This window comes from Schistocerca serialis, chromosome 6 (assembly GCF_023864345.2).
Source record: "Schistocerca serialis cubense isolate TAMUIC-IGC-003099 chromosome 6, iqSchSeri2.2, whole genome shotgun sequence".
NCBI classification, from domain to species: domain Eukaryota; kingdom Metazoa; phylum Arthropoda; class Insecta; order Orthoptera; family Acrididae; genus Schistocerca; species Schistocerca serialis.
Genome location: NC_064643.1, coordinates 687,580,109 through 687,593,205, shown reverse-complemented (window position 1 = coordinate 687,593,205; position 13,097 = coordinate 687,580,109).

The following is a 13,097-nucleotide window of genomic DNA, read 5'->3' as shown; positions in this document are numbered from 1 at the left end:
GGCTACAACCCTGTCTTACTCCCTTCCCAACCACTGCTGCCCTTTCATGTCCCTCGACTCTTATAACTGCCATCTGGTTTCTGTACAAATTGTAAATAGCCTTTCGCTCCCTGTATTTTACCCCTGCCACCTTTAGAATTTTAAAGAGAGTATTCCAGTCAACATTGTCAAAAGCTTTCTCTAAGTCTACAAATGCTAGAAACGTAGGTTTGCCTTTCCTTAATCTTTCTTCTAAGATAAGTCGTAAGGTCAGTATTGCCTCACGTGTTCCAGTGTTTCTACGGAATCCAAACTGATCTTCCCCGAGGTTGGCTTCTACTAGTTTTTCCATTCGTCTGTAAAGAATTCGTGTTAGTATTTTGCAGCTGTGACTTATTAAGCTGATAGTTCGGTAATTTTCACATCTGTCAACACCTGCTTTCTTTGGGATTGGAATTATTATATTCTTCTTGAAGTCTGAGGGTATTTCGCCTGTTTCATACATCTTGCTCACCAGATGGTAGAGTTTTGTCAGGACTGGCTCTCCCACGGCCGTCAGTAGTTCCAATGGAATATTGTCTACTCCGGGGGCCTTGTTTCGACTCAGGTCTTTCAGTGCTCTGTCAAACTCTTCACGCAGTATCATATCTCCCATTTCATCTTCATCTACATCCTCTTCCATTTCCATAATATTGTCCTCAAGTACATCGCCCTTGTATAGACCCTCTATATACTCCTTCCACCTTTCTGCTTTACCTTCTTTGCTTAGAACTGGGTTTCCATCTGAGCTCTTGATATTCATACAAGTCGTTCTCTTATCTCCAAAGGTCTCTTTAATTTTCCTATAGGCGGTATCTATCTTACCCCTAGTGAGATAGGCCTCTACATCCTTACATTTGTCCTCTAGCCATCCCTGCTTAGCCATTTTGCACTTCCTGTCGATCTCATTTTTGAGACGTTTGTATTCCTTTTTGCCTGTTTCACTTACTGCATTTTTATATTTTCTCCTTTCATCAAGTAAATTCAATATTTCTTCTGTTACCCAAGGATTTCTACTAGCCCTCGTCTTTTTACCTACTTGATCCTCTGCTGCCTTCACTACTTCATCCCTCAAAGCTACCCATTCTTCTTCTACTGTATTTATTTCCCCCATCCCTGTCAATTGCTCCCTTATGCTCTCCCTGAATCTCTGTACAACCTCTGGTTCTTTTAGTTTATCCAGGTCCCATCTCCTTAAATTCCCACCTTTTTGCAGTTTCTTCAGTTTTAATCTACAGGTCATAACCAATAGATTGTGGTCAGAGTCCACATCTGCCCCTGGAAATGTCTTACAATTTAAAACCTGGTTCCTAAATCTCTGTCTTACCATTATATAATCTATCTGATACCTTTTAGTATCTCCAGGATTCTTCCATGTATACAACCTTCTTTCATGATTCTTAAACCAAGTGTTAGTTATGATTATGTTGTGCTCTGTGCAAAATTCTACCAGGCGGCTTCCTCTTTCATTTCTGTCCCCCAATCCATATTCACCTACTATGTTTCCTTCTCTCCCATTTCCTACACTCGAATTCCAGTCACCCATGACTATTAAATTTTCGTCTCCCTTCACAATCTGAATAATTTCTTTTATTTCATCATACATTTCTTCAATTTCTTCGTCATCTGCAGAGCTAGTTGGCATATAAACTTGTACTACTGTAGTAGGCGTGGGCTTCGTATCTATCTTTGCCACAATAATGCGTTCACTATGCTGTTTGTAGTAGCTTACCCGCATTCCTCTTTTCCTATTCATTATTAAACCTACTCCTGCATTACCCCTATTTGATTTTGTGTTTATAACCCTGTAGTCACCTGACCAGAAGTCTTGTTCCTCCTGCCACCGAACTTCACTAATTCCCACTATATCTAACTTCAACCTATCCATTTCCCTTTTTAAATTTTCTAACCTACCTGCCCGATTAAGGGATCTGACATTCCACGCTCCGATCCATAGAACGCCAGTTTTCTTTTTCCTGATAACGACATCCTCTTGAGTAGTCCCCGCCCGGAGATCCGAATGGGGGACTATTTTACCTCCGGAATATTTTACCCAAGAGGACGCCATCATCATGTAATCATACAGTAAAGCTGCATGCCCTCGGGAAAAATTACGGCTGTAGTTTCCCCTTGCTTTCAGCCATTCGCAGTACCAGCACAGCAAGGCCGTTTTGGTTATTGTTACAAGGCCAGATCAGTCAATCATCCAGACTGTTGCCCTTGCCACTACTGAAAAGGCTGCTGCCCCTCTTCAGGAACCACACGTTTGTCTGGCCTCTCAACAGATACCCCTCCGTTGTGGTTGCACCTACGGTACGGCTATCTGTATCGCTGAGGCACGCAAGCCTCCCCACCAACGGCAAGGTCCATGGTTCATGGGGGGGTTCTATAAGTAGGGGAACCTTTAGTGTCAGTGAGAACTATTCATTGCACAACAAACGAACAAATCACATTTTCTATAGTGCAGCAGTCTGTTGATGGCAGTGAAAACGTCAAAAAATTTGGTGGCGTCAAGAACGAATTTGCTCATTTTCCACAGTGCAGCCATCTGCTGGTGATAGGAGAAACTGGGATGTGAAAGAAGACTTGCTTTTATTTCACATCTTCAGGGTTTGTGAAACAGTATTGAAGGTAAAACTAATTTTCAACAAATATGAATTCGTAAATTGTTATTTAAATTTTATAAGCTAGTGTTGATTTTTAATCGTTTACTGAGAATTATACCATCAGTTCGTTTCAATATTCCATGGAGAATGTTTTACAGCTTCCAATGGAATTTACTAATGTGACTCGTGAACCAGTCGGAAAACTAACTTTTGGTTGTCAGTAATGCAAATGTGAATCACAAAATTTTAGGTATTTTATGCAGTTCAGATACTTCATCATATTCAACGATTAAATCAGCGCTACTCATGGTGGAGAAAAATTGGGAACCAAATTTACTAATGTTGTGTCGATCGACAACGCACCGTTTTTAAACTACGGAAACTTGGCGCCACGCGCTTCGATTGGCCGTGGGATTTCCCTGTTGCCGTTCGTAGGTTGATGGACAGCGCTATGGTTATCGATTCACACATACAAACGTCCCTCGCCCCAACACTGCCCTAACGTGGTATGCAAATGTGGCGAATAGGTCTTGCTGTTTGTCTCCACCTTTTATCAGAGGCATTCACACGTAAGCTTCGCTTTGGAACACACACACGTCACCTGCGATTTAGTCATACAATAAGCACGGCGGCACAGTATTCGTTTGAAGAACAACGAGATATGGCTTTTGTTTATGGACTAACCGACGGTAATGCACATGAAGCTTGACGGTTGTATGAGAAACGGTACCCAGCAAGACGTCACCTACATCCGCAAACGTTTACAGCAACTCACCGGCGAACTGGCTAAACAGGCTCGTTACTGGGATATCATGATGATGCTGGAAGACCTCGAAGACGACGGATTGCTGAATTTGAAGAAACTGTTCTCGAGTACTTCCATGAAGCACCTACGATAAGTACTGGAGAGGTTGGGCGCGACATGGGCGTCACTCATCGGCCTGGGAGGTTTTGAGAGAAGATGGCCAGCATCCATTTAGTTTCCAGTCTGTGGAAACTAAATCCACTGGTGGACTATGAACACACGCTAGAGTTTTGCTAGTGGTTTCTGCTACGTGTTGCTCGAGACGCCGACTTCCCCGCTATTGTGTTGCTTACCGACGAGTGCACCATCCATCAGGATGCCCTTTACAACACTCGAAACGTTCATTACTGGGCAAGGGGAAATCCTCACGTCATGTACGTCCACGCACACCAGGAACGATTTTCGTTCAACATTTGGGCAGGCATTGTGAGGACCACGTGATTGGGATGGTCCGTCTACCTCCTCGACTTACCGGGATAAATTATCTTCACTTTTTGGAAGAAAGTCTACCCAGCTTGCTGGAAGATGTTCCTCTGGACATACGGCTACGTGTGTGGTTGCAGCACATAACAGTCGTGCTGTACGCGGATATTTAAATGAACTCTTCTTCGGCCGGATAATTGGCAGAAGTGCTCGTAGGACACGGCCCCCGCGATCACCAGACCTCACGCCAACGGCCTTTTTCCTTTTGGGATTCCTCAAGGTTCTAGTTCACCCACCCGGACGCGAACCACCTTGAAGCGAAGAGGAATTAATGGATCGCATTCAACATGCCACCAATCACATCAGGGCAGTGCCAGGAATCCTTGAAAGAGCTCGGCAAAACGCCGTTCGACGTTACCAAGCTTGTGTCACGTCAGAGGGTCGCCAGTTCGAGCACTTGCTTTAAGTAAACAAAGTCCTGGGTACAAAAATAAAGCTTTTTTGCAGGGTTGACACAGTTTGTAAGAGACTTTCTTTACGCGAACAAACAGCTGTTGACTAGTTTGTTTCCGGTACGTCTTATCATGAAATACAATTGATTTGTCGGGACCCCGGCGGATTCGCCCCCAGGCCCCAGAGTGCAAGGCTGACGCGCTACCAGCGAGCGTGCGGGCAGCCTTGGATACATCGAGATACCGACACAATTTTTTTCCACCATGTATATTGAATTATTCCTGTGATGTCATTAGATCACAGCTTCTCTAATGCATTGTATAGAATTGACTGCTGAGTTGGATGGGGGGGGGGGGGAATGGGTGGTTTCTGAGAGTGGAAGGGGTAGCGTTGGTGATCTCCATTCTCCCTGGATGGCCTTGGCATGTGGCTGGATGTGATGATGCCGATGTCATCACTCCTGGTATGTCCTTGGAGATAAGCAGGTCCTATTGCTGATGATTCCCAGTGTGACATTGCAGATAATGTAGTGCTGATGCTGCTCTCAGCGAAATATAGCAAGTGGAACTGCATGAGATTTCCCTTAGTGACTTCTAGATTGGGGTCAAGGTTGGCCCATGCCAGCAGTGCCACACTACTATTAAGTTTCAGGGCAACTACAATATTTTATTTGATGTGTTTTAAATATTAATGCAGCCACCCACTTGTATTGTTAACTGGTGTGAGAAGGATGTTAAGATGTTCAAGAACACACCACAGTAATCTGGATCTCTGTTTCATAACAAAATCGCTTGTGCTTTCCATTTGTCTACCGCTCTTAGCAACTGCAAGGTTTCCACTATCGGTGTTACGGACGCTGGAGGCGTTGAGCTGGGTCAGGTTCTGATGTCAGGCTCAGGGTTGATTCTGAATGGTCAAAATTCTTGGCTGATTTTGAAGATCAAAAACTGTGTGCTACTGAGATTTGAAATTGGAAAAAAATGTTATAAAAATCTACTGTTTTAGTCCAACTGAGCCTCAGCCACAAAAACGCAGCCGATGGAGACTGTGGTGACCAGCTAATGCTTGCCCACGGCAGGAGGATATGACGTGCCGTAGATAAAGCGACATCATGGCTGAAAGAAAGGATAAACAAATGTAGGGTAGTAGTTCAACAGATCTAGACATCTGGAGCCAAGATTGAGAGCTGGGATCTGGCGTATTTAATCTATGACACATGCCATTAATTTGGTTATTCCTTTGGAGTAGTGAGTTGCCTTAGTGTTCAAAAAATTCTGTAAGCTTTTAAATCAGTAAATTGGGGGAGGAGAACCATCGTCACTGAGATTAGTTATGCTTTGTTTAAAACTTATATAACACAGACATAAACTGTTGTTCCAAGTGCATATTTTGATATTACCGTTTCCATTATTTTTCCTTCCTCCCTTACTCTGCCAGTTTTATTGTAATGACGTCCATTTTTCTTTCCTAATAGTAAATGGTTGGTTGCCTTATGAGGAACATAAATAATTTTAGTTATACTGTCACAGTTTGAACTTACGACATATGCGTGTAGATTAACGTGGACTGCTAGAGCAGGTGGCCATTAGCAAGAAATAACAATGTGATAAAACATAGCATTTGATGTAATTGCAATGAAAGGACATTGGTAATTAAGATCAGAGAAATTTTCAAAGTTAGATAAATGAAATGTTAATGAGTATATCACATTAATAACGTTTTCATCTTACACTTACCTTAGAATAAATAACTCTGCCCAGACAGGATAGTAATCAACGTCTTTAGGAAGATATTGATTACAGATGTAAGAGGCGGCAGGGTTTCTTTGCAGGTCCACTCTACACAGGTATCCAGATGTTGCAATAAATCTTTTACATCTATATACTTTACGGTTACTTTATGGTTGCCCATAAAGCGAGAGCGAGAGCGAACCGCGACCGACGCCGCTGCGGAGACACCGCTACTCCCCTTTCCCCCCTCCAACCCTTCCCGCCAACCATCTCCCGGGACCGCCGCTTTGATTTACGACAGGACAGCCAGCTCTCCGTGGCGGAGATTCAGGGTGGTACGTATGGCCTCTCCCCAAACTTTCTGCTTTTACAGAGCTATTAGTGACCCTTGAAGAATTACGTTTGTCCCCCGGTTCATAAAATGACGGTACTGAATGTCTCCTCACATTCTACATAAAGCCTACGTCATTTATCAAATATATCTGTTGTGTTTACCCTTTACAGAAACTTCCTTTCATTCTAATGAAATTATACGTGTGGTGATTGGTGCCAGCGAGACATGGCGTGGCAACAAGTTTGTCACGTTCACTTTCCCATTTGTGTGCTGTGATCCAGATACTAAGTACTGCGAAAAATACCCAAAAAGACGAGCATCTTCGTACGTAATGTGTCGCACCAAGCAAAATGGTATCATGGATAAGTTTCAGAACGTTAAACGTTTATGTTCCCCATCACATATAACAAAACACGTGTATATGGATAACATATTTCTTTTTCACCTTAGCATATAATTTTAATAGCTTGAAGTAGAAGGATTTACATATATTACCATGGTTGTAAGAGATCTGAAGGTGAATTCTGTCATTTGAAACCAGTTTTGTTTTATGTGAGGGTGAGTTAAATGTGTGGTAGCTGTTTCTCCTCACTTTGTTTATAACGGAAATGAGGGATCATGTGCATTCTTCTGTGCATCAAATAAAAGTATTACACTGCATACGATACACAAATCCAACACCCACAACCGTAGTAAACGTTGCTATGTCTATTACCTCCACAGATGATTGAAAGTATCTATGATGAGATGAAAGAAGTTATTCAGATTGTTGATACAAACAAAAATTTAATTTTGAAACGACCCTAAAAGTACAGTAGGAAAAGGAATGAAAATGGAGAATGTGGAGTGGAATGAAAAAGGAATCTGGCTAGTTGAATTCTAGGCAGAATGACATTCAATCATTGCCAGCACTTGCTTCAGCAAGAGGCTTGGAAACAGTTGAAGGTTTCAGATACATCACAAAATTAATTGATTAAACGAGAGGAAATTGCAGAAAGACAGGAAACTAACGAAACAGCACTTGAAAAATCTACAGAACCAGAATTTGTTGAGAGTTCCAGCGTTAGCGCTAGGCAACTATCGACTGAAACAGGGAACAGGAAAAAAATAGAAGGCGACTGAGTAGCTGTGAGAGACGAAATAGTGAATGCAGATGAAGACCAAAGAGATAAAGAGGTAAAGCATAGTAGAAATCCTTGGGTAATACAGGAGATAATGAATGTGACAAAAGAAGAAAGTATCAAAAGGCAGAAATAAAAGAGGCGAAAGGGAAAACAGATCTCTAAAAATGAGATTGAGAGACAGAACAAATTACAAAGCAAGTAAGTCTGTAGGGCAAATGCAAGGCTGTAGAAAGTTGCACAGATAGGTGAAAGATAGATGTACCCTACATTAAAAGTAAAGAGAGAAGAAAGTGTACTGTATTAGTATCAAAAGATCATATGAAAAGTCGGTACAAAGCAAATCAGGGAAGGCGGCAAAATGGAGGGAAAATATAGAAAAGTAGTAAAGACGAAGCAGACTTCAAGAGAATAATAGGAAAAGGGAAGAGGATTGCATAAAGCTGACAAGGCATATTGGCAGTGTGAGAAGAATTTAACATATCATTTAAATATCTAAGTCTAAGCGAGTGTCCTGGTATAAAGGGCATTCCCAAAGAATTATTGACATCTTTGGGAGACTATGCCTTGACATAACTGCTCATGCACGATATGAGACAGAGAAACACTCTTACACATATCAGAGAACGCACTAATCCCGCTTCCAAATAAAGATACTGACAGGTATGAATAAATCAGTAACATCAGTTTAGCAAGCCATAGTTGCAAAATGTTGCCACGAATTATTTACAGAAGAATGGAAAGGCGGGTAGATGAGGACCTCGTGGGAAATCAGTTGGGTTCTTGGGGAAATATAGAATCGTGGAGGCAATACTGACACAACACATTGTCTTAGAAAATAGATTCATGAAAGCCAAACCTACGTTTACAGCATTTGTAAGTTTAGACATAGCTTTTGAAAATGTTGGCTGGAATACAGTCCTTGAAGTTTTGAAGGTACATGGAGTTGATATGTCAACTGAAACTTCTACAGAAATCATCCTGTATTTACAAGAGTCGAAGGACGTTAAAGAGAAATAGTATTTGAGGTGGGAGTGACACATGATTGTAGCCAATGAATGATGTTAACTGTACATTGAGCAAGCGGTAAAAGAAGCCAAGGAGAATTTTGAAAGAGGAATTAAAGATCAGGGGACTGTGCCCTACACATCTACCTATATGATCGTGATGGAAAAATTATAAAATTCGGGCCCTTACGGTAACTCACGGAAAGTGTTCGTTCTAGTGTTCCATTCGCAAGTGCAACGGGAAATCGGGAGATTGTCAGCTAACGGACGAGTCGTGACGCCCTGAAAATATCCTGAGTTCGGAGGAAGCAGTGGCCACACGGCCGCTTGGCGGGCCTCCCACGTGTTGCCAGACGCTGGCCGGAGCAAGAGGGCTCCAGCCGCGTGTCTGGGAATTCCACGCTGACGCTATGTCGATGAAGGAGACATGCCGGCAATGCCAAGGATGGCGGACTTTGTGAAACCTTACTGGCAGAGATTTCTCAGTTAGTATAGAAATTAACACTAGCCAGATGAATCATTATACCTCAAAAAGAAACATGTACATTACTATTATTTGCACGACGATTCTGATGGTGTAATCAGACTTTCAATATCTTTATTAGTTTAAAGTTTAAAATCTGGGGGTAAATTATACAAGTAACACCCAGCAACGAATTTCCAAAATCTAAACGGTTCATCCGATTTCGTCGATCTACGTGTCTTTAGAAAGCCATTAGCGTAAACCTAAAATGGTATGTATCACAGGCATGTAACTTGAATAGTACATGAGTTATTGGAGGTCAAAGTGGCCTATTACTTCTAATCGCGTCAGGCCATAAGTACTCTACAGTGACACGAAAAAACGTAGCAGCATGCTTATAAATATATTTGATCGTCTAAGTCATCGTTTATACCCAATTTATCCTATTCATCATCCCCCCCCCCCCCCCCCCATGAACCATGGACCTTGCCGTTGGTGGGGAGGCTTGCGTGCCTCAACGATATAGATAGCCGTACCGCAGGTTCAACCACAACGGAGGGGTATCTGTTGAGAGACCAGACAAACGTGTGGTTTCTGTAACACTAACCAAAATGGCCTTGCTGTTGTGGTACTGCGAACGGCTGAAAGCAAGGGGAAACTACAGCCGTAATTTTCCCGAGGGCATGCAGCTTTACTGTATGATTGAATGATGATGGCGTCCTCTTGGGTAAAATATTGCGGAGGCCCCCGTAGTAGATAACATTCCATTAGAACTACTGACAGCCTTGGGAGAGCCAGGCCTAACAAAACTCTACCATCTGGTGAGCAAGATGTATGAGACAGGCGAAATTCCCTCAGACTTCAAGAAGAATAATTCCAATTCCAAAGAATGCAGGTCTTGACACATGTGAAAATTACCCAACTGTCAGTTTAATAAGTCACAGCTGCAAATACTAACGCGAACTCTTTACAGACGATTACAGTCGAATGGAAAAACTGGTAGAAGACGACCTCGGGGAAGATCAGTTTGGATTCCGCAGAAATGTTGGAACACGTGATGCAATACTGACCCTACGACTTATCGTAGAAGAAAGATTAAGGAAAGGCAAATCTACGTTTCTAGCATTCGTAGACTTCGAAAAAGGTTTTGGCAATGTTGACTGGGATACTCTCTTTCAAATTCTGAAGGTGGCAGGGGTAAAATATAGGGAGCGAAAGGCTATTTACAATTCGTACAGAAACCAGAAGGCAGTTCTAAGAGTCGAGGGACATGAAAGGGAAGCAGTGACTGGGAAGGGAGTGACACAGGTTTGTAGCCCCTCCCCGATTCTATTCAATCTGTATACTGAGCAAGCAGTGAAGGAAACAAAAGAAAAGTTCGGAGTAGGTATTAAAATCGATGTAGAAGAAATAAACACTTTGAGGTTTGCCGATGACATTGTAATACTGCAGAGTGAAAATCTCATTCTGGAAACATCCCCCAGCCTGTGGCTAAGCTATGTCTCCGCAATATCCTTTCTTTCAGGAGTGCTAGTTCTGCAAGTTTCGCAGGAGATCTTCTGTAAAGTTTGGAAGGTAGGAGACGAGGTACTCGCAGAACTAAAGTTGTGAGGACCGGGCGTGAGTCGTTCTTGGGTAGCTCAGTTGGTAGAGCACTTGCCCGCGAAAGGCAAAGGTCCCGAGTTCGAGTCTCGGTCCGGCACACAGTTTTAATCTGCCAGGAAGTTTCATATCAGCGCACACTCCGCTGCAGAGTGAAAATCTCATTCTGAGGAACAATACTGTCAGAAAAAACAATTTACTCAAAGACTTTTGAACTGAGTCGTATTTGTGAAAACGCTTTCATTATTTAATACATCGTACATAATACGATTCAATGTAATGAATGTAATGCTTATGTAATACTGAAATTTTTTAATCCATACTTCCATATAAGCCACTTGCATTTTAGACGCTGATTGTCAGGCGTTTTTTGTAGCTTCTGGGACGCTTGAAGACACAACGACGGTGTCACTGAAGTGCCGTACAATAGTGAGACGCCGTGCGTGGTTCCCAAGATTGAATGGGTGGGAAATCATCAGCTAAGAAGTTATTGATCAACTATAAACGTTGCAGCGATGACAAGAGACGACGCTGCTACATACCTTGTTGAGTTTCAAAACACGTTAGAGCTTTCGAGGCTGCCGTCCCACAAGTTGGAGTTTGAAGATGGGTATGCCTGTCATACCTGGTCGCCCTAAAACTGTACAACGGGGCAAGGTTACACATTATGGAGCTGAGAAGGCATGTCATGCAGGCCACCATAATTGCCAGCGTTGCCAAAGGGGAGACAGTGTTGATACCACGAATTCCTACCATCAAAACAAACCTTCTTTTCCAGTCCAAACAATTGCAGCTCCCTTTTGAAGTGGCGTTCTGATCTCTATAAATAAACCTCAAGAACACACGTTAAGAGTGCCAGGTATTCTTACGCCCACACGACGTTTTCAGCGTGGATACCTTCCACGTTGGCTGCTCGTGTGTATCGAGAGTCAGCTACGCAGAGAACATGAAATCTTTGAATATTGTTTACAGAGGCATATGACAGAAGATTTCTGACTCTCTACACACCAAGGCAGTTACGTGCCAGGCACGTCGCTAACAGTCAACGATATAGGTCTATAACTGTGTGGATCTGTCTTACTGCCTTTCTTAAAAACGGGGATGACCTGCGCTTTCTTCCAGTATTTCGGTCTTCTTTTGCTATCTTCCGTTTCCGAACCGGTGTGGTCGCTGAGAGAATGAATAGATGATTTTGATCCACTTACTGATTTTACATACGACCAAAATCTCTTGGTGTTTTCACTTAGGTCGGTTGACAACGTCTTGCTTTCAAAATCATTGAACGCTTCTCTCATTGCTCTCCTTACGCTCATTTACACTTCGTTCAGCTTTTACTTGTCAGGTAGGTTTCTTACTTCTCTTGAATCTGAGATGAAGTGATCTTTGTTTACGCAGCGCTTTTCTAATACGGCTATTAAAGCATGGTGGATCTTCCCGATCCATTAAAAGCTTTTCCATTACCTGAAGGTTGGCTACAACAGAGCAATTCGTCACAAGGCGAGATCTTTTAGGAAGGGATGTGACCTTCGCTCCCTCTAACATCGAAACTCACACAGCCCGCCAGTCATGGGGGTCGTAACGCAGACTCCGAAACATCATGCTACCCGGCGTTCTACTCACACAAAACGTTGTCATAGCTGACAGATGCTATATACGACAGGAAAAGTCGTTAGTCGGACTGCAGATGCAGCGTTGGAGCTCTTTGATTTTGTAGTCACTTTCTGAGCTATCAAGCTACATAATCAAATACGCAATCATAAAAATAGTTGACTACTTCTCTCGTGAATTACAGATACTGGTGAACAATGAAAGCAAAGTTTAAAAGAACTTCAAGTACAGTGCATTTTATCTACACAGTGCCTTGCTTTACATAGATGCAACTACCAAATTTAAATCCGCATTTTTCTTAAACGCTGAAGTCAATTCCGCACATGGCTAGCACAAAGCCATATGTTGTTGTTGTTGTGGTCTTCAGTCCTGAGACTGGTTTGATGCAGCTCTCCATGCTACTCTATCCTGTGCAAGCTTTTTCATCTCCCAGTACCTACTGCAACCTACATCCTTCTGAATCTGCTTAGTGTATTCATCTCTCGGTCTCCCTCTACGATTTTTACCCTCCACGCTGCCTCCAATACTACATTGGTGATCCCTTGATGCCTCAGAACATGTCCTACCAACCGATCCCTTCTTCTGGTCAAGTTGTGCCACAAACTTCTCTTCTCCCCAATCCTATTCAATACTTCCTCATTAGTTATGTGATCTACTCATCTAATCTTCAGCATTCTTCTGTAGCACCACATTTCGAAAGCTTCTATTCTCTTCTTGTCCAAACTATTTATCGTCCATGTTTCACTTCCATACATGGCTACACTCCATACGAATACTTTCAGAAATGACTTCCTGACACTTAAATCTATACTGGATGTTAACAAATTTCTCTTCTTCAGAAACGCTTTCCTTGCCATTGCCAGCCTACATTTTATATCCTCTCTACTTCGACCATCATCAGTTATTTTGCTCCCCAAATAGCAAAAC